The 27901-nt window shown below is 39.1% G+C and overlaps 1 long non-coding RNA gene across 3 annotated transcripts in view; it reads right to left on the minus strand.

Annotated features, from left to right (window-relative positions):
• The window catches only part of LOC309634305, a 138437-nt gene extending 116109 nt beyond the window's left edge, over positions 1–22328 (minus strand). For all 3 annotated transcript variants that reach the window (XR_014247960.1, XR_014247961.1, XR_014247962.1), the window contains exon 1: positions 12121–22328. This is a non-coding gene — a long non-coding RNA (uncharacterized lncRNA). The remainder of the gene's footprint in view (positions 1–12120) is intronic.
• Positions 22329–27901: the final 5573 nt, after the last annotated feature.

Genomic DNA, 27901 nt, shown 5'->3' on the forward strand with positions numbered 1-27901 from the left:
TTCCACTAGCTATCTATTTTACATCTGGTAGTGTATATATGTCAATGCCACTCTCTCACTTTGTCCCAGCCACTCACTGTGTCCTCAGGCCATTTTCTATGTCTGTGTCTTTATTCCTGTCCTGTCCCTAGGTTCTTCAGAACCATTTTTTTTTTTTTAGATTCCACATATATGCATTAGCATAAGGTATTTGTTTTTCTCTTTCTGGCTTCACTCTGTATGACAGACTCTAGGTCCATCCACCTCACTAGGAGTAACTCAATTTCATATCTTTTAATGGCTGAGTAATATTCCATTGTATATATGTGCCACATCTTCTTTATCCATTCATCTGTCAGTGGACACTTAGGTTGCTTCCATGTCCTGGCTATTGTAAATAGAGCTGCAATGAACATTGTGGTACATGACTCTTTTTTTTTTTTTAACGTTTTTATTGGCATATAATTGCTTTACAGTGGTGTGTTAGTTTCTGCTTTATAACAAAGTGAATCAGTTATACATATATATATATCTATATCCCCATATCTCTTCCGTCTTGCATCTCCCACCCTCCCTATCCCACCCTTCTAGCTGGTCACAAAGCACCCAGCTGATCTCCCTGTGCTATGTAGCTGCTTTCCACTAGCTATCTATTTTATATCTCGTAGTGTATATATGTCAATGCCACTCTCTGTGTTCCAGCTTACCCTTCCCCCTCCCCGTGTCCTCAAGTCCATTCTCTAGTAGGTCTGCATCTTTATCCCCGTCTTGCCTCTAGGTTCTCCATGACTACTTTGTTTTTTTTTTTTTTTTTTATATTGCATATATATGTGTTAGCATACGGTATTAGTTTTTCTCTTTCTGACTTACTTCAGTCTGTATGACAGACTCTAGGTCCATCCACTTCACTACAAATAACTCAATTTCGTTTCTTTTTATGGCTGAGTAATATTCCATTGTATACATGTGCCACATCTTCTTCATCCATTCATCTGTCGATGGACACTTATGTTGCTTTCATGTCCTGGCTATTGTAAATAGAGCTGCAATGAACATTGTGGTACATGACTGTTTTTGAATTATGGTTTTCTCAGGGTATATGCCCAGGAGTGGGACTGCTGGGTCATATGGTAGTTCTATTTTTAGTTTTTTAAGGAACCTCCATACTGTCCTCCACAGTGGCTGTATCAATTGACATTCCCACCAACAGTGCAAGAGGGTTCCCTTTTCTCCACACCCTCTCCAGCATTTATTGCTTGTAGATTTTTTGATGATGGCCATTCTGACTGGTGTGAGGTCATACCTCATTGTAGTTTTGATTTGCATTTCTCTAATGATTAGTGATGTTGAGCATCTTCTCATGTGTTTGTTGGCAATCTGTATATCTTCTTTGGAAAAATGTCTATTTAGATCTTCTGCCCATTTTTGGATTGTTCATACAAGCTGCATGAGTTGCTTGTATATTTTGGAGATTAATCCTTTGTCAGTTGCTTCATTTGCAAATATTTTCTCCCATTCAGAGGGTTGTCTTTTCATCTTGTTTATGGTTTCCTTTGTTGTACAAAAGCTTTTATGTTTCATTAGGTCCCATTTGTTTATCTTTGCTTTTATTTCCATTTCTCTAGGAGGTGGGTCAAAAAGGATCTTGCTGTGATTTATGTCAAAGAGTGTTCTGCCTATGTTTTCCTCTAAGAGTTTGATAGTGTCTGGCCTTACATTTAGGTCTTTAATCCATTTTGACTTTATTTTTGTGTATGGTGTTAGGGAGTGTCCTAATTTCATTCTTTTACATGTAGCTGTCCAGTTTTCCCAGCACCACTTATTGAAGAGGCTGTCTTTTCTCCACTGTATATTCTTGCCTCCTTTATCAAAGATAAGGGGATAATATGTGCATGGTTTTATCTCTGGGCTTTCTATCCTGTTCCATTGATCTATATGTCTGTTTTTGTGCCAGTACCATACTGTCTTGACTACTGTAGCTTTGTAGTATAGTCTGAAGTCAGGGAGCCTGATTCCTCCAGCTCTGTTTTTCTTTGTCAAGATTCCTTTGGCAATTCGGGGTCTTTTGTGCTTCCATACAAATTATGAAATTTTTGCTCTACTTCTGTGAAAAATGCCATTGGTAGTTTGATAGGGATTGCATTGAATCTGTAGATTGCTTTGGGTAGTATAGTCATTTTCACAATGTTGATCCTTCCAGTCCAAGAACATGGTATATCTCTTTATCTGTTTGTATCATCTTTAATTTCTTTCATCAGTGTCTTATAGTTTTCTGCATACAGGTCTTTTGTCTCCTTAGGTAGGTTTATTCCTAGGTATTTTATTCTTTTTGTTGCAATGGTAAATAGGAGTGTTTCCTTAAATTCCCCTTCAGATTTTTCATCATTAGTGTATAGGAATGCAAGAGATTTCTGTGCATTAATTTTGTATCCTGCTACTTTACCAGATTCATTGATTAGCTCTAGTAGTTTTCTGGTAGCATCTTTACGATTCTCTATGTATAGTATCATGTCATCTGCAAACAGTGACTGTTTTACTTCTTCTTTTATGATTTGGATTCCTTTTATCTCTTTCTCTTCTCTGATTGCTGTGGCTAAAACATCCAAAACTATGTTGAATAATAGTGGTAAGAGTGGGCAACTTTGTCTTATTCCTGATCTTAGTGGAAATGGTTTCAATTTTCCACCATTGAAAATAATGTTGGCTGTGGGTTTGTCATATATGGCCTTCATAACATTGAGGTAAGTTCCCTCTATGCCTACTTTCTGGAGGGTTTTTATCATAAATGGGTGTTGAATTTTGTCGAAAGCTTTCTCTGCATCTATTGAGATGATCACATGGTTTTTATCCTTCAATTTGTTAATATGGTATATCACATTGATTGATTTGCATATATTGAAAAATCCTTGATTCCTGGGATAAACCCCACTTGATCATGGTGTATGATCCTTTTAATGTGCTGCTGGATTCTGTTTGCTAGTATTTTTTTGAGGATTTTTGCATCTATGTTCATCAGTGATATTGGCTTGTAGTTTTCTTTCTTTGTGACATCTTTGTCTGGTTTTGGTATCAGGGTGATGGTGGCCTCGTAGAATGAGTTTTGGCGTGTTCCTCCCTCTGCTATATTTTGGAAGAGTTTGAGAAGGATAGGTGTTAGCTCTTCTCTAAATGTTTGATAGAATTCACCCGTGAAGCCATCTGGTCCTGGGCTTTTGTTTGTTGGAAGAATTTTAATCACAGTTTCAATTTCAGTGCTTGTGATTGGTCTGTTCATATTTTCTATTTCTTCCTGGTTCAGTCTCAGAAGGTTGTGCTTTTCTAAGAATCTGTCCATTTCTTCCAGGTTGTCCATTTTATTGGCGTAGAGTTGCTTGTAGTAATCTCTCATGATCCTTTGTATTTCTGCAATGTCAGTTGTTACTTCTCCTTTTTCATTTCTAATTCTATTGATTTGAGTCTTCTCCCTTTTTTTCTTGATGAGTCTGGCTAATGGTTTATCAATTTTGTTTATCTTCTCAAAGAACCAGCTTTTAGTTGTATTGATCTTTGCTACTGTTTCCTTCATTTCTTTTTCATTTATTTCTGATCTGATCTTTATGATTTCTTTCTTTCTGCTAACTTTGGGGGTTTTTTGTTCTTCTTTCTCTAATTGCTTTAGGTGTACTGTTAGGTTGTTTATTTGAGATTTTTCTTGTTTCTTGAGGTAGGATTGTATTGCTATAAGCTTCCCTCTTAGAACTGCTTTTGCACCATCCCATAGGGTTTGGGGGGTCATGTTTTCATTGTCATTTGTTTCTAGGTATTTTTTGATTTCCTCTTTGATTTCCTCAGTGATCTCTTGGTTATTTAGTAGTGTACTGTTTAGCTTCCATGTGTTTGTATTTTTTACAGTTTTTTTCCTGTAATTGATATCTAGCCTCATAGCATTGTGGTCCAAAAAGATACTTGATACAATTTCAATTTTCTTAAATTTACCAAGGCTTGATTTATGACCCAAGATATGATCTATCCTGAATAACGTTCCATGAGCACTTGAGAAGAAAGTATATTCTGTTGTTTTGGGATGGAATGTCCTATAAATATCAATTAAGTCCATCTTATTTAATGTATCATTTAAAGCTTGTGTTTCCTTATTTATTTTCATTTTGGATGATCTGTCCATTGGTGAAAGTGGGGTGTTAAAGTCCCCTACTATTACTGTGCTACTGTCAGTTTCCCTTTTTATGGCTGTTAGCATTTGCCTTACGTATTGAGGTGCTCCTATGTTGGGTGCATAAATATTTACAATTGTTATGTCTTCCTCTTGGATTGATCCCTTGATCATTATGTAGTGTCCTTCCTTGTCTCTTATAATAGTCTTTATTTTAAAGTCTATTTTGTCTGATATGAGAATTGCTACTCCAGCTTTCTTTTGATTTCCATTTGCATGGAATATCTTTTTCCATCCCCTCACTTTCAGTCTGTATGTGTCCCTAGGTCTGAAGTGGGTCTCCTGTAGACAGCATATATATGGGTCTCTTTAATACATATATACATTATATATAGTTTTATATATCTCTTACAAACTTGTAATTCTTTATAACTTTACATCTTACACTGAATATTATAACATGGCCATAAACAGTACCAGGTTACTGGCCACTTAATTATCCATTGAGCATGTTTACCATGATTTGTATAATATTTTTCTCAACAGAATAGTCCTTTTAGCTTTTACCAATTGATCTCTGTTACGAAGAACACTGCAGGCAATTTCTGTTGTTGACATTGGTTATGACTCTGCAGTGGTTTTAAAATATATCCCAACCTAAACAAACTTACAAGCTTTTGTACAGCAAAGGAAACCATAAACAAAACGAAAAGGCAACCTACAGAATGCAAGAAAATATTTGCAAATGATGTGACTGACAAGGGCTTAATTTCCAAATTATACAAACAGCTCATACAACTCAACAACAAAAAAACAAAAACCCAGTCGAAAAATGGGCAGGAGACCTAAATAGACATTACTCCAAAGAAGAAATACAAACGGCCAATAGGCACATGAAAAGATGCTGAACATCGCTAATTATTAGAGAAATACAAATCAAAACTACAATTAGGTGCCACCTCACACCGGTCAGAATGGCCATCATTAAAAACTCTACAAATAACAAATGCTGTAGAGGGTGTGGAGAAAAGGGAACCCTCTTACACTGCTGGAGGGAATGTAAGATGGTGCAGCCACTGAGGAAAACAGTATGGAGGTTCCTCAGAAAACTAAAAATTGAATTACCATATGATCAGCAATCCCACTCCTGGGCATATATCCAGACAATACTATAATTCAAAAAGATACATGTACCCCTATATTTATAGCAGCACTATTCACAGTAGCCAAGACATGGAAACAACCTAAATGTCCATCAACAGATGAATGGATAAAGAAGATGTGGTACATATATACTACTCAGCCATAAAAAAAATCAAAATAATGCCATTTGCTGCAGCATGGATGCAACTAGAGATTATCATACTAAGTGAAGTAAGTCAGAAAGAGAAAGACAAATACCATATGCTATGACTTATATGTGGAATATAAAATATGACAGAAATGAACCTATCTATGAAACAAAAACAGAATCACAGACTCAGAGAACAGACTGGTGATTGCCAAGGTGGAGGGGCTTGAGGGGGCCATGGAGTGGAAGGTTGAGGTTAACAGATGTAAGCTTTTATATACAGAACGGATAAACAAGAAAGGCCTACTGTATAGCACAGAGAACTACATTCAATATCCTATGACAAACCATAATGGAAAAGAATATTTAAAAAAAGAAAGAATATAGATGTATACCTGAATCACTTTGCTGTACAGCAGAATTTAACACAGCATTGTAAATCAACTATACTTCAGTAAAAAATATTAAAACTGAAAAGTAAAAAAAGAACATTGCAATAGGCATCTTTATTCATAAAGTCTTCATTTTTTCAGACATTTCATTGGAGAGATACTCAGAAATGGAATTAATGATCATTTTTAAGATACTTGGTAGATGTTGTCAAATTATTTCTCTAAATGTATTTCCCAATTTTAATATCATCAGTATCATTTGAATATCCCAATTTCAACAAGTTTGCAGAAAATTTCCCAAAATATTCTCTGAAAAACTGTATGAGCCTATCTCATTCATTCTGAATTTAGCCATTGCACCAATTTATTCTGATGCTAGAAATCATCTTTGGCTCCAAAGGAAAAAACTGAAGATTTTTCAACAGATAATTAGTGTCCTCAAACCAGCACTGCCCTTTTAGCCATGTCCTTCCCTTCATTACTGCCTAATAGTTGGCACTGTGGAGAATGCAGCTGTAACCACAAACTCTTAAGCAGCAACCCATATATACAATATCTTTGGACAATCTGGTTCTGGATGTTCTTGCCAGTGGCAGGGACTTTGCAAAGCCTAGCCTTGTCCAACTTGATCAATAGCTGATCTTCCATGAAGCAACTGTCGCTTGGGAAGGATCAAGTTATATGCCTTCCCTTTGGAAATTCTTTTCCCCATAAAATTTTCCAATGTCAGGATAGCTTGGAAGAAATATACCTTAAAAGAGATGAAGTTAGGGCTTCACTGAGTCTTCAAAAAGGAGGGCTGATCTCTGCAAGGAGAGAGAGAACTTTATTCACCAGAATCCTGCTCTGGGCTGGGGAGTCGGAGGAGTAGTCCCAGGATAGATAAAGAGGAAAGGAATGATGGAGAGGCAAGGAACACAGAGTTAGGGTCAGAGACTGAGAATCAGAGATTGAATTGGAAATGGAAAGAGGGGAAATTTTTTTATGTCTTTGGACAGATGGATGAATGAAGAAAAAATTTAATATATTTTGCTGAATGAAATAAGGTGTAAACCTCTGGAGTAGTCCTTCAAGAAAAGATAGTAAATATCCACATCATTTTCCAGTCTTTAGAGTTAAATTGATAGTGGTTTGGGGTGGTGGCAGTGAGCTGTACTTATTGGGCTGTTTTTAATGTGTAACCTGGCAAGAGCAGGTCTCCAGGTGACTCACCTGTACTTAAGTTATATGACTATTTCTCAAGGAAACCACTCTGTCCGAACTGGGCCTTCACCAAAGTTCACATACTTTATAAGCCGATATGCTCCTGTCAACTTTCACCTCTCTCATCAAATTGCCAACCCCAAGGTTATGAATTTCACTTGTGAAACACAGAATCTCTCTTTTGCTATCCAGATATTAACTTAAGCCCTGACCACATCTCCCAACTATCACCCCCATTTTCACATTTCTTCCTAGTATGGGCTTTGCTATCCTATCTGCCCTACATGCACTCCCATAGCATTTCCCCCTGGCCTGATTGCTAGTATTTGGCTCCATAGCTTTAGTTGGCCTAGGCAGCTAGCAACAGTCTATGCAGCAGAAATAGCATACCAATCACACAAAAAAGGGAAGATAAATTCATAAAAAGACTTTTGATTGCCGTACATCATTTTGACAAATTACAAATCAGAAACCTAGAAGTCAAGTTAGAATTTCAATATCATCTTCTTAAGCTTTTACATTAATAGTCTATCCAACACTCAATAGGAGTAGAGTCACATCTTATTTGAAGGTTAGTTTCCAGTGTTTGTTTCAGGTAAAAATTCAATATAGAAAAAAATAGGGGGCTTCCCTGGTGGTGCAGTGATTAAGAAGCCACCTGCCAATGCAGGGGACACGGGTTCGAGCCCTGGTCCGGGAAGATCCCACATGCCGTGGATCAACTAAGGCCATGAGCCACAACTACTGAGCCTGCGCTCTAGAGCCCGTGAGCCACAACTACTGAGCCCATGTGCCACAACTACTGAAACCCGCGTGCCTAGAGCCCGTACTCTGCAACAAGAGAAGCCACCGCAATGAGAAGCCCACGCACTGCAACGAAGAGTAGTCCCTACTCACCGCAACGAGAGAAAGCCCGAGGGCAGCAATGAAGACCCAGTGCAGCCAAAAATAAAATAAATAAAATAAATTTTTAAAAAGAAAAAAATACTACTCTTGAAATTCCTTAAATCATCCATTTTTTTCATTGTTTTATATAATTCTTTAAGATTTGTTATTTATTTGTTTTATTTATTTTTGGCTGTGTCAGGTCTTGGTTGGGGCACACGGGATCTTTTGTTGCAGCACACAGGCTCTTCGTTGCGGCATGTGGGCTTCTCTCTAGTTGTGGTGTGCTGGTTTTCTCTTCTCTAGTTGTGGCACGTGGGCTTAGTTGCCCCGCGGCATGTGGGATCTTAGTTCCCTGACCAGGGATCGAACCCACATACCCTGCATTGGAAGGCGGATTCCTTATCACTGGACCACCAGGGAAGTCCCTATAAAATATAATTCTTCAACAACTGTAGAAGCCAAAAATACCCAGTTTTTCTTCTAGGATTAGAATGGATCACCAGTATTTCAGTTGAGCACCAGAGAAAATCATTAGCATGTGTTTAGAGGCCAGGTTATAGACAAAAATATAAACTGTGTCTTAAACTCTAGACGTAGAATTAGCATGGCAAGATGCTCCCGCTAGAAGAGGCACACAGCAGCTTGGAGAGACACTTAGGAACACCAGAATTACAGCTTACAATTCACAGTCACTCTGAGGTATAAGCTCACTGAGTGTAAACGTAAGCAGAAATATTATGCATCAGAATAGTTATATCTACTCCTAGACTAAAACAAAGGTGTTAAGTCCATTCATTCATTTATTCCAGAAATGCACACCATATTCCTACTCTGGACCAACTATCGTGTTGGGTACCACAGCAGTTAAAAGAGGAAAGAGATATTTTCTTGATTCTCTAGGAGCTCATTGTCTGGTGAGAGACAAACACTTGAGCCAATATTGATAATATTTGATAAATTTTTATCAGAACTCACCATTTATCAATTCTGATAAAAAGAGAAGTATGAATTTATGGGAGCACAGTGGGAGAGCCTATGAACCCTACCTGGAATGGATTATGGTGGTAATCACAGGAGCTTCAGAGAAGAGGCTCAATGATGATAAATTTACAATTCTCAGTGCAAAAAAAGGGCCGGTAGCTCCTACTCTAAAGATAAAGAATATATAATTCATGCCATGTTTTCTCCAAAAACAAAGCTCGCAATCTTCCTAGTACTATTGGTTCATCCTTTCGTATATTCGATCACTTAATTTTTCAAGCACTACACTGTAGAGATTAGAGTATGGGCTCCAGAGTCCTTCAGCCTGGATACCGTGTGTAAATTTGGCAATTACCCAAGCTCTCTAAATCTCATTACCTCCTCTTTAAAATGTGAATAATACCCACATCTTGGGAATGTTTTAAAAGTTGAGATGATACATGCAAAGCCCTTAACATAGTCCCTAGATCGGAATAAAGGGTCAATTAATATGCCTGTTATCAGTGACTGTGCTGTTTTTAAAGATGACTAGGGACTCTGGGAAAAAGTAGAGGGGATTCTAAGCCACGGGAAAAGCTTATGCAAACAAACACAGTGAACAAAACACACCATGTGTTAAGGGAACGAGACAGTTCAGTTTGGTGATTGTGAAGTGTGTGTGATTGAGGGGAGTGGCAAGTGATGAGATTGAAAAGATAAGTCGGGTCCAGATTGTGAAAGACCTTGTAAACCATATGAATGAGTTTGAACTTTATGCTGCTGCCAAGGAGAAGACAATGGAGATCTTTAAGCAAGGAAGCAACATGATGCCATTGTTTTTAGGATGAAAACTCTCGCAGCAAATCATGTAAGAGACTGGAGAGAGGAGAGATAGAGACAGGGATATTGGTGGGGAATGTCTGTAATAATCCTGGAAAGACAAATCCAGGATGGTGGGAATGAGTGGTAAATGAAGTAGAATTGAATTTGAGGGATACTACTAAGGTAGGATTAACATAACATAGGGATTCATCAAATGTAAGGAACAAGAGGAAAGAACGATTCTAGAATGACTCTAGCTACAGTTAAGAAAGACAAGAAAACAGAGGCACAGTGATTGTGTTGGTCAGAGAAGTAATACATGTATGCAAAACATGCTGGTGGAACTGTTGAACAGGCAGTTGAAAACTGGGTCTGGAGTTCATTGCAAAGTCCTGAGCTAAAGATTTAAATTTGGGAATCATCAGAAAATAGTAAGCAGTGAAAGCTCTGGGAATGATTCCAGGAAGAGGAGTTCAACATGCTATCTTCTTAGTCTATTGCATTACTTTCCCTGGTATTCACTCTTCTGAAATGAAGCGAAGCATAATCTATGTCACATGGTCTCCAAAAACAAGGTCTTCAAGCCATCCTAGAGGTATCCAATTTTCACCACATTTTTATTCCACAAAATGCAACAATGGTTAGATCACCTCGCTTTCTAATGCAGAGGAAGTGTCCGATGGCATTGAATTAATCAAAAGAAACATGCGTCTTGGACTTTTGAGGCTTTGTTACCTCTTGAAGATGGACAGAAACCGTGGCTTCTTACCACAAGTAATTCACCTCAACTTTGCTCAGCCACAAAATGTTCGGAAAACTAAATTGCTCATTTTTTTTTTACAAGGCAAGAATGAACTCATCTTCAGAAATTAACTGCATACACATTGACCAGAAAGCTCATCTTTTCCTTACAGAAATCAAGGTTACTGCCCCCTTACCTTCATCTTCCTCTTAAGACTTTGGAGATAGAGTCTTCTCTACAGAGAAGTTTAAATTCTTTATTGTATCCCAGGTCCATATGACTTTGTATGACTCTTCTAGGACTAGAAATTTTGATTGTAGATGTCTCTAAAGGGCTGGTGAACTAGAGTGGTGCCTAGTTCCACCTTAGGCATCAGCCCTAGGCCAGTTATTTGAAGCAAATGAATGACCAAACACCATCATTTTTTTAAAAATAGTTCACCATTAACCTTGGTTGAGTGTAAAGAATTTATGGGCAGGAGCATTATTAGAGAATCTCATGCCTCATCACCCTCAAGCTAAATGTTGGGCAAAAAAGAGGGTGCAGACTACCAAGGATGCCTGCAAGTTGACTGATGGGCAAGATTAATCAGAATGGCTTGGTGGTTTCCTCCTTGCCCAACAGACCATATCTTGTTAACAATAGGAGCCTGTTACACCAAATCACCAATGAAAGAACATAGAATTAAAAATTTAGAAACCCTGGATTCACATCCCAGCTCCTACCCTGAACAAATCAATTAAATTTTCTAGGAGGTCGGTGTCTCTATTTGTAAAACAATCGAACCACCTTTAGAGTATTTTTTAAGCATTAACAGGATAATAAATAATAATAAATATTAAAAAACCAGCATGGTGTCAAGTAAATAAAGACTTGCCCCAAATATCAATACTGGATCTGGATAAGAGCTTGGGGTAAATAAGATTATGGTCTGCTTATATCAGGTGTTGAGTCCCTGTCCAAGACTTAGTGGGGTGGATCCACTGAAGTCACATATCTTGGGTAACATTAGATAGAGGGTGTAGAAGACCCATCTTCATGTTAACCATCAGCAAATACATTCTCATTTGGGTGACTAGACGATTCAAGACTTTTAAGTAGTTTCTCTTCTGACTGATTTTTCAGGTACTCCACAAGAAAACGTACCCTTACCACAATACACACACAAAAGCTATAATCAGCCAGTCACACAACTACTGAAGTGAAGAAAAAACTTGGTTTTTCTATACTTGCAGAACTTGAGACAGAAAAGGTAGAGCATACCCCAGATTTAGTAAAGTTTTGTGTAGACAGCTAGCTGCCTCTGAGACTCCAAGCTAGAGTTGTCTTAATATTTATTATAATAATAGTATGCATGACCAATATCTTGCATAAGTTGTAAACCTATTTCATTCCCTAGGGAATTAGACTATGTATATTTCCCTCGCTGGTGTAAAATTTTGTTGGAGGAAAATCCCAGAGAAGTTCCACTGAACACAAAGAAATGAAGAGAGCAAACTTGACAAATAAACCAGCTTGTAAAAAGTCAAAGGACATTTAAGGGAGGTTGCCAAGATAAACAGCATAGGTTCAAAGAAAAAAAAAAAAAACACTTAAAATGAATTAGTATTTTAGAGCTCAATCTCATAGCGCAGTATATATCGCTCTCCTTATATATTATAATGAAATCAGCATATATTTAGCAGATACTCACCAATGGGAAATTGACTTCTGGGGCCCACCTGCCATTCACCCCACAGCTTGCTACTGATACAAAGGAAGATTAATGTACCTGTTCACACAGAACCAGTGGAGGAGGTTTGAGGTTGCATCTTATTCATGACCAAATTCTCTCCAGCCAACCATGCGACTTCCTGGAACCATCTGTGAGAAGCTGTGGACTTTGTCATCCTGGGCCATTTATCCAGGCATAATGTTTAATTAGTGCGCACAAAGTTGATGTGAAAGGCTTGGCAGCTCATCCCCTCACCCCTGTTGGGTTCATTGCCTCATTAGAAAAGCCCTGGATGGCTGACCAGCCAGACAAAACTAACAAGCACATTTTTCTAACTATCCACAATAGCAGTAACTAACATTTTCATAAAGATTTAAGGTTTACGAAATGCTTTTATGTATGCAATGTTCTCTGTGGCAGTATAGCTGACAGAGCACTAGACCTTGGATTTGGAAGTCCCAAGTCTAAATTCTGATTCTGCCATTAGGTGACATTGGGAAAAGTATTCTGTCCTCTTCATGTCTCAGTTTTCTCCTCTGTGAAATGCCTGAACGGGAGGGAGTTGTTTGGATTAACTGAGATAGTACATGTGGAAATAAATATGCCTTTGCTGGTGTTCAATGATTATTATTGTACCTCAATCTACTGCCTTCCAGCTTCCCCATCCATTTAGCTTAAATGGTCTGCTGTGCATCTGAAGAGATGGACCCCAGACAGACCTCTGTGTATATTTGACAGCCAATGACTATAGAGGTCAAATGAAAAGTCTATAATAGGAGATTCAGGTGGGAAAAGTGGAGTGGAAGAGAGTGTCAGGTAGATTTACCTGTCTTCAGATAAGATCTCATTGGCAATCCAGACCTCCTAGAAATTATTTTCTAGCTAAACAAGATTCTTATTGGTTGCTAAGCCAACATGGTTAGACTGTGTCCATGTGGACAAAGGAAATGCTTTGGACGAAACATGGAAGACTGTTCAAGTCTGACTCTAGAATAGAGATCTTGCCTCTTGCATCTTTCCTTTCCCCATGTTCTGTTTCCAAACTCCACCGAGTCCTGAGCTCCCTCAAGAAAAGGGAGATGGAACTCCTCCAGGAACTGTATTTGCAGGAAAGAAGTGATTACCTCTCCGATCTTTCACGGCCAAATAAATATTTACTAAGTAACGACACACAGTGTACATTAAAATTAATGCTTCGCACAGCTTTGGAAATATCTGTCATATCTGTCAATGTTTCAATAGCTCCATGACGGTGGATGGCTCTGCTGTCTCTCCGTGAGAGCTGCCATTTTCCCAACTGTGCTCAGCTGGAGAGCAGGCCAGATGACACACTCAGAGCTGGAGGACGGGCAGCTAAGCAGGGGAAAGCTCAAGGGAGAGAGGACAAGCTTATAAAGTTTATGTTCAGTGAGGTCTGCGGCTATGCTACAGTATTTGGGGAGAGTAATTTAATGGCGATTTCAAATAAAGAAAAGGACCTGCACCTAATAGGGACATCCGTGTTTATAGACTATTAATAAAAGAACGCTGGAGAAAACTGACAATCATCTTTCCTTGGTTAAATAGCCTATGCAGAGCGACGCCTTCTGTATTTCAAGTTGTCGCCAGCCCAAGGGTTTAAGAAGGGACAGTGTGCACTTAAAAGATATTGATGCACATGTTCCTCCAAGTGTCATTCACACCCAACGCCTGTGCAGCATGGAGATATTTGGACCCAGGGAATTTTATTTTAGTGCTTTCCCCTCTTCTAGGAACAGTGTCAACTCCTGACACTAATCTGGCTGCTGAAGAGATGGCTTCCAGTTTCATTAATGGTATATTTATGATCCCTTTAAAATGCCAGTGATCTATTCTTCTTGGAAATATACACACAACCATTTAGAAGCCAGAGTTTTCAGCCATTACTCTTTCCATTGGCACCTGGGGTCCTACTGCGGTGACTCACCAGGACATGGAAGGAAATTTGACCAGCTATGTGGGGATAGTGAGAGAAGTAGATCTGGAGAGCTGTAGAAAAGGAGACATGAAGAGGTGCAATGGGAAGTAGCAAACAGAGAGGTATGTGTTACACAGTTGACTACATTTCCCTCCCCCATTCAGAAATGAATTGGTGACATTCCTGAATGTGCTGGTATGCCTTGCTTCATTCCAGCTGTGTTTTCTCTGTGACTCATACATTAGGGTCTCATCTCTTCAGCTCTAATACGTGAGTGGTCCAGTTTAACATCAGTGCTGGCTTCCTGGTTTTTTTTCCTTAGAAACACACACTTCTTTTTGTGAGGAAGAAAGCCAGTCCTCTCTAGCAATAGGTTTATCAAGGGCTATACTTCCCCATGAAAGGTATGTTGCATCATAAAAACGGTATTGGAAATTATTACAGGAGGTCTATCTCAAATACTTCTTGAAATTACCTGAGTGTTTGAAATATGCTTATTATTTCAGTATAAATTGCAGAGAAACTTGCATGTATAATTCCAACATTCAGAATTAGCATAGGTCTTAGTTTGGCTTTCCCCAAAGCAAAACCTGAGGTAAGGATTCTTGCAGGGGAGACCTACTGAAGAAATATTCTCAGGAGAAACTGGGAAGGGCAGAGAAATCAGGACAGCACAGAGAAAGAAGTCAATCATGGTGTGAGCTCAGGGGAAGTTCCAGCATCGATCTGAACTTGCGACGAGCTCTGGAGGATAAATAATGCTGCAGAGTTTTTTCAACTTTGAGGAAAGGGACCTGGGATTTCATACTCCTGACCCAGTAAACCACCAGCTCCAGGATACCCCTGAGGAATGTAAACTACCGAGCACTATGGATCTCGGAAGGTCAGGGCACAGAGTGTCCAATGGCCCAAGGCTAGTCCTCTCCAGAAGGTTGATGGTGTGAACTGTTAGGAGCACACCATACAGGAGCTTGGGGATGGTATCTGAGGGCATCTGTGTGGAGCACCAACAGCATCCACTGTGACATATGACCATAGGATCATTTATTCTCAAAGCAATCATTGAGTGCCCGCTATGTGCCAGGTACTGAACTTAGAAAAATAAACAAGAAACGATTTCCTGAAAAAGCTCAACAGCTAGAGGAAGAGACAGGGGAAGAGGTCACAAAGTATCATGTGTTTGGTGCTTTGAGGGATAAAAGTGCTATGAAATCACAATGAATCAGTGCCTAACAGTCAAGGGGGATGTCACTGCAAAACTTCAGAGAGGACGTAATTTTAAACATTGGACACTTTTGAACAAGTAGAACTCTAAATCATTGCAAAAGGATGAAGTTCTACACACTTCGCTTTGCTGAGCTCTGCTCAAGCCCTGCATTACTGTTGTTTTTTTCTGAGACATTCATTAAATATTCACCCAGAAAACATTTACAGAGAACTTGATATGTTCCAGGAACAACAATAGGCACTGGGGAGAAAAAAGGAACAGCCCCAACCCCTAGAGGAGCTCACATCCTGAGCTCATCATTTCCTATCGTGGAAATTCAGATCTCCCATCTGAAAAATAAGGGTTATAAACCCTGGATACCTGTCTATACCCAAAAATGATACATGAAAAATATGAGCTCAGTGGAAAGGCTTCAAATAATTAAGATCTCAGAAGTCTCCAGAAAAGAAACCAACAAGCAATGTTTCTTTCTCTCATCTTGGTGGGAGATACGGGCACAGTTTGCCACAGACTTAATCTCAGCTCTTAGAATGAGTGACTTATCCCCAGTGAAATATCCCAAATGTCTTCATATATGCCCAACAAATAAAAATAAAAAGTAAATGAATCTTAAGTTCCCTGGGATAGTCACTAGCACAGGCAGTCAAGGGAAACCACATAAAAGAAAGCATCAGAATGAAGGATGGTGACACCCAGGGCCCAGATGTGGATGTGACTGCCAACAGAAAATGAAGAAGGAAAGCAAATAATGTAGAGGAAAGTCAAGTCCTAAGTGATTCTCGTCCGCATGTCATCTGCCCTAGTCCACCAACTGTGATGCTGTCCTTTGGCCAATCCAAATCTTGCCCAAACTTCCTCAGACAGCCAGGTTCTACCTCTTCAATGAAATAATCTAAACCCTTCTCTTAATTCTAATTGTTCTTAGGTCTACACCACTCATGGACCCAATCCTTGCTAATCATCTGGCCTTATTTCTTGCCTCATCTCCAGCAAGTATGTAAACTCCTTGAAGGTAAAAATTCTTACTTTTCAATCTCTCCAAGCTGAGTGCAAGGCAAATAAAAGAAGTCAAAACTCATGCTTGTTAATGGAGGACTAAGCAGAGTCTCCTCAGACTCCAAGTATGCCCTCAAATTCTGAAGGGCAAGGCAAAACTGGGTGCAGGGAGATTGCATATTGGCAACGATGCAGGTGAGTCATCAAATTTAGCAAGATTAGCGTAGGAACGAAACAGAACAGGCTGAAATCAGGAGCTGACTCCAGTGAAAAAGATGACAACCCTTATCAAAGGGTTGACAAAAAGCAAAGGGCAAGAGTCAATTTGAGGAGTAAGTCAAGATCAGAGCTGGCAGGGACGGAAAGGCAAAAAGTTAGAGAAAAAAATCTGAAAGTTAGATCGGCCTCCTTAAAAAAATTTATTTTCGGGATTTCCCTTGTGGCGCAGTGGTTGAGAATCCAACTGCCAATGCAGGGGACACGGGTTTGATACCTGGTCCAGGAAGATCCCACATGCCGCGGAGCAACAAAGCCTGTGCGCCACAACTACTGAGCCTGCGCGCCCTAGAGCCTCCACACCACAACTACTGAGCCCACATGCCACAACAACTGAAGCCCACACACCTAGAGCCTGTGCTCCGCAACGAGAGAAGCCACCACAATGAGAAGCCCGCACACCGCAATGAAGAGTAGCCCCTGCTCACTGCAACTAGAGAAAGCCCACACAACAACGAAGACCCAATGCAGCCAAAAATAAATAAATAATAAATAAAATAAAATAATTTTTGACATACAAAAACTATACATAATTAATGTATACACCTCGATGAATTTGGAGATAAGTTTGGTGAAACTATCACCACAACCTATGCTTTAAACCTACCCATCACTTCCAAATTTCCTCCTGCCCTCTTATTTATTATCATTATTATTATGTTTATTATTTTGTGATAAGAACACTTAATGTAAGACCTACCATTTTAGCAAATTTTTAAGTGCACAATACCGTATTGTTAATGCTATGCTGCATAGTAGGTATCTAGGACTTACTCATCTTGTATAATCAAAACTTTGTACCCTTTGACTCACACCTCCTAGTTTCCCCCTTCTCTCAGCCTCTGGCAGCCATATTCCACTCTCTGCTTCTATGAGTTTGACTATCTTAGATTTATCATGTAAGTGGTATCACATAGTATTTGTCCTTCTGTGTCTGGTTTATTTCACTTATCATAATGTCCTACAGATTCATCCATATTATTGCAAATGACAGGATTTCCTTATTCTTTAAGGTTGAATAATATTCCACCGTGTGTGTATGTGTGTGTGTGTCTTGGCTATTGTGAAAAATGCTACAATGGACATTGAAGTGCAGATATCTCTTCTAGATCCTGATTTCAATTCCTTTGGGTATATACTCATAAGGGGGATTGCTAGATCATACAGTAGTTCCATTTTTAGTTTTTTGAGGAGCCTTCGCATTGTTTTCTATAGTGGCTGCACCAACTTACATTCCCACCAAAAGTATACGACATATCTCCACATTCTCACCAACATTTGTTACATTTTTGTTTTTTGATAAAAGCCATCCTAACAGGTGTGAAGGAAGCTACTGTCCTTTTCTGATGACAAAGTTTCCACTCAGTAATCACTGTTGAATTGTGTTGATGGCCGCCTCAAAGAATGAGGGATTACATGTCTCCATAGCTCATATGAAATTCCGTCTTTGAGAATAAAAATCTTAAAGGTTACAACAACTCTCTGATCTCCAAGTTAATCTGCTGAAAAGTTTACAGAAACTAGAAAATGGCTATGCCCAAGAAAAAGAACATTTGTGCCACATATGTGAACAATTTATCAAGATATTTCTTTTGTTTCAAATGAGTATCTTTGACTTTTTTATAGGAATAAGGGTAAAAATTGGTAGAAATTAGCTGAAAGTAGGGGGGGAAAGCACTACAGGAAGTAGAAAAATTGAATACCTAGATCAGTACTATCTGCAGGATCTTCTGTGATAATGAAAATCTTTTGTATCTGCACTGTCCAGTCAATACGGTGGCCACTAGCCACATGTGGTTATCAAGGACTTGAAATGTGACTAATGCAACTGAAGAGAAACTGAATTTTTTATATTTTCTTTAATTCTAATTTATATTAAAATAGACACATGTGGCTAATGGCTCCCACAATGGACAGTGCTAATCTAGATCATCAGCTTAGAAGGATGAAGAGAAAACAATAAAAGAATGAGGTGGAAAGAAGAGAATAGAAAAGAAAAATAATGACGAAGGTTGAGAAAGTAATGTGAATGGGTAACACAGTTGGTCAATAGATGGAAAGAGTGAATGAGACCATCTGGGAGATCTGTTTTTATTTAGGAGAAGATGTGTTGCTAGGAGATACATCAGCCTAAGACCGGAGTTAAAATAGCTTAGCTAGGAGAGGTTAGATTGGCAAGAGGCCTTGTCAGGAAATATCAACCAGTTTCTACAATCTGCAAGGATGTTGAGTTAAGAACTCCTTCCATGTTCAACTTCCAGGCTCCTAAATAAAGCCATGTGCAGTATCTGTTTCAGTTTAGATTAGGCCAAGGAATATCCCTAAAAGTCACTTTATTTGATGCTACTTCCCAAGAAATGATAGTTCTCATTATCTGAAAGACAGCTCTGATCATTTCAGTCTTAAACCCCAGAAAAGAACACTTTAGAGACTGACACTTATCCTTGAGTGCATTTCATTGATTTACCAAATATGTAAAGGTTTATAGCACTTTGTCCATCAATCCAGAAAAGCAGATGACTTTGCTTCTCATTGGTGAATGTGGAACTCTCCACCTAGACCATAGGTCCAAACATAGACCAAACAAACCAACCCACCTTGCTCCTGTTCAGTCAGAGACATTTTCTGAACACTGGGAGAGTCACCCAATGGAGTCTCAATGGAGTCCCATTGAGGTCACTAAAAATATCAAGGGTGGGGAAGTTCCTGCAGAAGAACAAGAAGAAACATGCTTTCTTTTTTCTTTAAACATAGGAAGCTGCTCCCAGATCAAGTCATTTGCATTGTTTATTTTCTACCTTCCCCTTGAGTAGGCTATGCCCATCTGACTATTACGTTTATATGGTACACAAAAAAGCTACCAAGTGGAGGAAAAGTAACTAGTATCTTCATGGAGCTAAATTATTTAGGAAACCTTTCTAAACCCTTATTTCCTTGATCAGCAGATCATCCTTATTTTGCAGAAGAGACAACTGAGCCTCCCAGGAGAGGGTAGTCTGCACAAGATTACCCAGCTGGTGAGTGGGAGAGATAGGGTAGCCCGGGTCTGCTTCAGCCAAATCTTATATGAAAGCACCTAATCCAGGGTCTGACTCTTAGTCTTAGGAATTGCTTCCTGCCTTCCTCAAGAACACACACACAACAAAATCCAAACTCCTCAGGCCAAAAGAGAGTTTTCAGACTACAATACCTAAAAATCACTGGCAGGTGAGCAAAGAGGCACCAGGACATTAAGATGCTCACAGTTACGTCCACTGTGTGTGAGACACAGCCCTGGCAAATTTTGATGAGAGGTGAGAAGAGGGATTTAGGCAAAAAATGACTTCTAAGTAAAAGAAAGAAGAAAAGGGCAAGAAATGTTATTACAAATCTGAAATTTGAGTTGGTCATTTCAGGTCTGAATTCGTGGCTGGTTGGTAAGTAGAGCTATCCTCTGACCATGTTCCAAACAATGAGCTAAGAATTTTGCAAACAGTTTCCTTTGAAAAAAAAAAAAAAAAGGAATTCCCTGGCGGTCCAGTGGTTAGGACTCCGCTCTTTCACTGCCAGGCACCTGGGTTCGACCCCTGGTTGGGGAACTAAAATCCCACAAGCCAGGTGGCGTGGCCAAAAAAGAAAAAGTTGATTTTGTAGTGGTTGTGATGGACTCTCCAGCATTTATTTGTCCTGAGATGATTGGTCTATACCAGTTATGATAATTCCATCCTTGTTACCAGTCATTAATTTGTGAATAAGCTGCTAATCCAGTGGTCTTCAGATAAAATTTCCCTTGCTCCTAAGCCACAGACACTGGAATGTGTGGCCTCTACTTCCCTTCAGAAAGTAGTGAACCCTGAAGATGATAATGCTGAAAGATGGAAAGAACATTAGAGTCATTGAATCTCACAATGGCATCCACTGTGCCTTTGAATTTCTAGCAATGTGAAATAGCCAGTTATCTTACTGTTGGAATGTCTGTTACTTGTAGTCAAAATTATCCCAACTGATGTAGTCTATTAGCCTCATTTAAAGACAAGAAAAGTGGGGCTTGGAGACATTAAGCAACCAAATCACACAGGTAATAAGTAGCCAAGCTGGGGTTTGAGCACATATCCATCTGATGTAAAAGCGCAAGATCTTTTGTTTCATTTGGTTTTGGCCACACCATGTAGCTTGTGGGATCTTAGTTCCCCGACCAGGGACTGAACCTGGGTCCACAGCAGTGAAAACCCACGTCCTAGTCACTGGACCACTAGGGAATTCCCAAAGCTCGAGATCTTAACCACAAAACAAACTGGACTCACTTGCCCAAGTGACTTGGTCACTGACAATCACTTTACCAAAAATCTCTTTACTTCACATTAGAAAAGTGACATACTTAACAGTCACCAGTAAATTACTTGACCAATTCCCTTTTTAGACCTACCAGTCCTGTTTCTTATGTATTACTCTTTTTTTTTTTAATTTATTTATTTAATTTATTTATTTTGGCTGTGTTTGGTCTTCGTTGCTGTGCGCGGGCTTTCGCTAGTTGCTGCAAGAGGGGGCTACTCTTCGTTGCGGTGCATGGGTTTCTCATTGCGGTGGCTTCTCTCGTTGCAGAGAACGGGCTCTAGGCACGCTTATGTATTACTCTTATATTTTTCATTCAAATACAAATTCATGCCCTCAAGGAACTCAACATTGAGTCCAGTGGTGCCCGATTCTTTTTGTACTTGTGATACACTCTTTTTTCTTTCTTTTTTTTTTTTGCCACACTGCGCAGCTTGTGGGATCTTAGTTCCCTGACCAGGGATTGAATCTGGGCCCGTGGCATTGGAAGCACAGAGTCCTAGGCAATAGACCGCCAAGGAATTATCTGTGATACACTCCTAAATACTAGAAATTTGGGTGTGCATTTGAAGGGTTTAAGTTTCCTTCATCAATCACAAAGCACTGTCTCACTGTTGGGATAGAACTGTGGACTGGCTTCACATAAATTTCTGATCTCTATTCATTCCTGGCCTTCTGTTGATAATTCTTACCTTTCCCTGTAGCAAATAACACCCTGTTTTATACCACATTGCACAACTTGCTCAGCTCATCATACCTTCTGACAGAAGTCACTATAATAAATGTGTATACTCAGTTGTAGCAAAAATAAGCCTCACACTTGGAGCCGATGTTGGTAGTGTATCAGGGGAAGATTCATTATCTATCTGCCAACCTTAACACAACAGCCAAGAATCACTGATCTGTTTAAAGAGACAGATTTGTAAACAACTAATTACAACATAGTCTAAGGGATTCTAGAAAGAGAGGTTAATGCAGAGGATGGAACAACTTATTCTTCCTAAGGGGTTACCAGAGAAGGCTTCACAGAAATGTGAAATTTTGAGCTGGACCTTGAAAGATGAATAGAGTTATGCCTACCTGAGAAGGCAAGTTGGATGGAATGTGGAGAAGAGGATTCCAGGTGAAGGGAATACCTGGGCAAAGTCATGGTGGCATGACATTTCCTGTTGTAGTCACAGAAGAGAGGGTTGACCAGTGAAGCTGAGCACTGCTTGGATCAATACTAGGAGAGGGACTTCCCTGATGGTCCAGTGGTTATGACTCCGTGCTCCCAATGCAGGGGGCCCAGGTTCAATCCCTGTTCAGGGAACTAGATCCTGTATGCCACAACTAAGAACCCACATGCCTCAACTAAATATCCCGCACGCTGCAATGAAGATCTCGCATGCCACAACTAAGACCCGGTGTGGCCTAAACAAACAAATAAATAAATATTTTTAATAAATATTAAATAATAAATAATAAAAATAATAAATAATAAATAAATATTTTTTAAAAAAATACTAAGAGAGAGTGTCAGTCAGTCCATGCCCAACAATAAGGAGAAGAGAGCCTTGTAAGGACACCTATGAACTTTAAAATAGAAATAATAATTATTTAATCATAATAATCAAAAATTAATAATAATTATTTATTATTAATAATAATTATTATTATCCCTAGATATATAATACACCCCACACTTTAAAAGAAGTTTTGCATGTATTATCTAAGTTGGCATTTACAATGACTCATTATCATTTACACTATTCTTCAGAAAGGTTGGATGTCTTGCTGATAACCACACAGCATATACTCAGCTTAAACTTTAAGTAAAATGTTGATTCCATCTCCCCTTCAGCAAGAGCTGAGCATCTCCCCTTGAGCACCTCAAAAACTAATCGTCATGGGGAAATTAACATGCACATTTATACTAATACCAATGAACAGAAGACAATTGCTGAGTAAATCAAGAAATTGGGACAATAGTACATTGCTTATATTCTCCAAAATTGCACTCTTCTAATAAAAAAAAAAGAAAGAAACATTGTGAGTGTATCTAAGATGGAAACGGTAATATTTCTCTAAATTTCAAAATTGTTCATTTTATATTTAAGAGTATTGCTGTCTAGATTACAAAGTAATTTACACTCATTTTATAAAATTTGAGGAAAAAAATTTGAGGAAGAAAAGCTCACTTTAATCCAATCATCTGTTTATATTTTGATGCATTTTTTGTTTCTGTGTATCGATGTTATGTATATACATATGTAACTCACTGGCCACCAATTTCTTTCTCAGATTGCTCATCCACAGAGGTGGAAGAGAAGACAAGCAGACTATCTGAATTATGTAAAACACTTCATGCTGAAGAAGCCACAAAATAGGATTGTTAGGATTGCGACTTTGAGAAAAGTCTCACTATTGGAGCAAGCAGAGTACAGGGAGGAGAGCTTGACCCAGTTCAACTGAAGACAGCTGAACACTGAAAGCATATTTAAGCTGCTGGTCCTTCTCAAACCCAGAAATCCCAATTGGACATACCACAGTGAATAAAAAAGATGTCACTTGGAGCTATGTTCTAATAGGAAGTCACAGCTCTGTGGTCCCAGTAAGGATGGACTCACTTCATGAATGTAAGACCAGGCATTGCTACCACTTGTTGGTCCCCATGACCTAATTTGAATGTTATGTCTGCATTGCCAAAAACATAGGGTCAGAATGTGTTAAGATACAAATGTGAACAATGAGATCTAAAACCATGAAGATGTTTGTCAGCACTAAGATAGTGGTCAGTAGGGAAGTCAGAGACCAGGAGGACATTCTTTGGATCAGAAAAGAGAGAAGGCTAACTTGCCTTCTCATCCATGCTTCCTATGAAGGATAAAGCCTTAGACTAGGATCACCCAAAACGATGTTCTGAAAAGAACGTGATTACCACTTGAAATAAACAAGCTAATCCATGAATCATCTCAGTCACCCCAACTGGAGATACCATGCCCCCCCATCATCCCTGGATGGGAAGGACTGCTACATATGCCCCATTTCTGTGCTTATGCCACCACTAAGCATCACTTCTGTAGTTAATGAAGCTTCCAGCTTCAGGATCTGGTTCCCATTCGTAATGAGTAAAGGATCCAATCTCTACACTTCACAGCTAAAATTCTCTCTCACCAGTGGTTATAATATCAAACTATTTTCATGGGATTTGTATCTGTTGGGAATGGTCATCACTTTTGTAGATGTCAGCTTTGGAAACCTCTGAGGATCGTCATTCATCCCTGCATGATACTTTCAATCACGTAAGGAATATTCAGAAACGTATTGATCACATATATGCCAAGCTTCATGTGAAGTGCTAGGAGGAACAACAAACTAAAAGAAAGTTTACTCTTTCTGCTCTCAACAAGCTTGAAGCCTGTTAAGATAGACATGAATAACACAAGAGCCAGATATATATCAGAGGAATATACAACTAAATACTACACAGTGAGGTGGCCACTCTGAGGTACTAGAGGAGGATAAGACCCTGTGGGCTATAGACAGAGCCGTCTAGTGGAAAATATACTGAAGTCAGAAGCTAAGTTCAAGTCCTGGCAGCACTACTTACTAGTTGAGTGACCTTGGGCAACGTTGTTGAGCCTTTGAACTACATGGCTTTGTCCTCTTCCTGCCATAAAACTCTGTAACTCTCCATGACTCATCTTGAGTTACAATGAAGGTGAAATAAACATTGTATAAGTAGAGAGGAACAAAAGGGCATTCAAGATAAGAACAATGTGAACCCAGAGAGCGATGGATTGTGTGTGGCAGGGAAGACACTAAGGCAATGACGGTAATGCCTTCTGGATTGAGAGTTAACAAAAATAGACTATTGTCAGGCCAGGGCTCCCATTTGCTCTCCTCTCCCAACCAAGGGCCCTCCTTTAATACAAGCAGGTTCAGACATCAGAACCCAGCCACACCTAGACAGACATCCAGACAGGCAAAATGTACAGTTCAGAAGAGCTCTGTTCTGAGTACTTTAGCTTTGTCAGGAACCATATGGTTGCTTATGACAGCAACGCATTCCAACTACTTTAAGCAGGGAAGGATTTATTGAAATAATACAGGAAGATGCTATGGGACCTAATTGTAGAACCTAACAATCAGGCATCACATGATCTATAATGTCATCAGGCACCTACTCATTCCATCTCACTCTCTGAGCCAGATGGTTTCTTTCCATTCTTTGTTGTGCATTGACTTCACTCTCCTCTTCCTGCACACCAGCTTGGTCATTCTTGTCCCATCCATCCCAGGACCATAGCATGGATTCTGTCTCTAACTCTTCATCAATGTAGCATCTCAATGTCCAACACAGTTAGGTTACAGTTTGGGGGACTCATTTCAAATTTTAAGGAGAGCATCTGATTGCCCAGTGGCCAGCTGATGGATTTATAAGTTCTTGAAAACTCCTCTAATTATCAGAGGTTGATAGAACATGGAGTATCCAGTTCTGGCTCTTCCATGGTTTTGAGTGGAATAAGTTAAGCCAAAAGGAGAAGTTAGCTATGACAAGCAAATCAATTACTGTCTTTGCTACCAGCTATTATAACTTAGATATCTTGTGGGTTAAAGAAGACTGTGTGAACTAGCCTAATTACCTATCATTTATAACATATAATTTTTAGAAGAAAAAATGCTTCAAGTTCCAAATTGCAACAATCTTTTTGGGAAAATCTATTTTTAATTCGGGGGCCATTTCCGTACAATGTCTACCAACTAAACATGGCATATGAAATGAAAGCATTGGCCAGACTTTGTCTTAACTTGATTCCACAAGGATATTCCTCCATACCACGAAATCTCTAACACTCTTGAGCAGAAACCTATGCCTTTATGTGGAGAACAAAAACCAATCATTTAGAAAAGAATTCAGTGGCAGTCCAGTGGTTAAGACTCCGCGCTTCCACTGCAGGAGGTACGGGTTTGCTCCCTGGTCAGGGAACTAAGATCCCACATGCTGTGTGGCATGGCCAAAAAAAAATCACTTTTGGAATGGTAGATGAGTGGCTGAGAAGGTAAGATGGCCATCCTTCCTCCAACACATTAATGAGAACTTCAAAAGAAGGAAACTAACCTTTGTTTGATGTCAATCATATGCCAGAAACTGTACCAAGGGCTGAATAGGCATTTTCTTATTTAATCTCATAAAATCCTAAGAGGAGGCTATTATTAACCTCACTATCCAGACAAAGGAGCTAAGACTCAGTGAGGACAACTAACTTGCACAAAGTCACAAAAGTTGTGTAGAGTCAGTACTCAAAACAGGGTCCATCTGACTTGAAAGGACATGCTCACTCATTTCCCTCCCTCACTCAAATCAGCATAATGGTAACGGACATGGACTCTGAAACTAAACCTGGATTCCTACCCACCTCCATCCATCCTTGACCTGTCTTATGACAGGGGCAAGTGAACCTGTGCCTCAGATCCCTCAGTAAAATGAGAGCTATTTAGAACCTATTCCAAAAAGCTGTTAGGAGGATTGAGTTTAAATATGTGAAGTGCTTAGAAAAATTCCTAATACAACTTAAGCACTACACCATTCCCTTTGGTATATTCCATTGGGATTCCTGGGCTTGAGAAGTACCAGAAACTTAGATATGTTCTCAAGGTCCAGATGTCTTCAGTTGGAACTGAATCAAGGTCTCCTTGCAAACCCTGTTTGCTCCAATAATGAGATTTGGAGCAATCCTATTTTGTGGCTCATTCAGCATGCAGAGTTTTACATAACTCAGATGATCTGCTTGTCTTTTCTTCAGCATCTGTTGATGAGCAATCTGAGAAAGAAATTGGTAGCCAATGAGGTACATACATACATACATATATGCATAGAAGCAAAAAACGCATTACAACTATTGATATTATTATCCCCACATGGCTCTAGAGACTATGATCCATGAGCAGATGATTGATACTCTGAAGAGGGAAAAAGCATTTGCCTAGATCTGGTTATCAGCACACAACAGTATTTGCAAACTAGAAAAAAATGTGTTCTAAATGTTGAAGAAATGTAAGGAAATCCAAGAGAATATACTTACCCAAGGAAACAAGCTGAATGTCTGTTAGCACAGACATTTTAGAATGAGAGTGGACCAAATACTGAAGAAGTAGAAGAAGGAATGAAATATGCTATCAGAGTCATCTTCAGTTCTGGCCCTAGGAAGACAAACTAAGTAACCTAATAGGTGTTTTCCATCTTTGAATTCTATGACTAGAATAACAATGAAGGTGTTAGCTCAGAATTTGGATGCTACAGCCAACTTAGGTCTGCAGAAAGAAGCTTTTATATTACCTACCCACACTGTGTCTGGCTTAAACTAGTGCTGATTGATTGCTATTTTCATAAGTGCTCACCCACCATAACCATGTTTTTACACACTGTGTGCAATCCTCATGCACACATGCATACAATTATAGCTTCAGATACACGAGCATTTGTGTATAGATAGAGTTTGAAAGGTAATGTTCATCCCTGATGCCTTGGTTCTGTTTTACTTTCAATACACAGAGAATGAAAGCATATTTCTTTTAGAAGGGAAAGAAAAGTAGTAGTTTGGAATTTATGGGTCAAATATTAATTCCCTGAATATTTCAGTAAATGAGTGTTATACTTGTAACTTGCAATGTTTATCAAAAAGTGGTAGTGTCTGTTGGGAAAAAGAGGCCGGCGGGAAGAGAAAGCTGTAACTTCCTTCAGACTTCATTATCAACATCACTTGGCCTACCTATTAAAATTATGATGATTACGTCTTTAAAGGTAAAAATATGCTTATACTGATCACATTAATTTTCTTATGGTGGTAATGAGTTTGAATTACAAGGTAAAAATACTAAAATTAAATAACCACTAATGGTCTTGCAAAGGTTATTAAAAATAGAAGATTTCTCCAGATGGTCTAGAAATTATGCCCGTTAAATAACATATGGGTCAAATTCCATGATCTTAAAGTCAATAAAAGTATATATTTTTTGTTATACTACTT

Source organism: Balaenoptera borealis, assembly GCF_965194805.1.
Source record: "Balaenoptera borealis genome assembly, chromosome: 8".
NCBI lineage: Eukaryota > Metazoa > Chordata > Mammalia > Artiodactyla > Balaenopteridae > Balaenoptera > Balaenoptera borealis.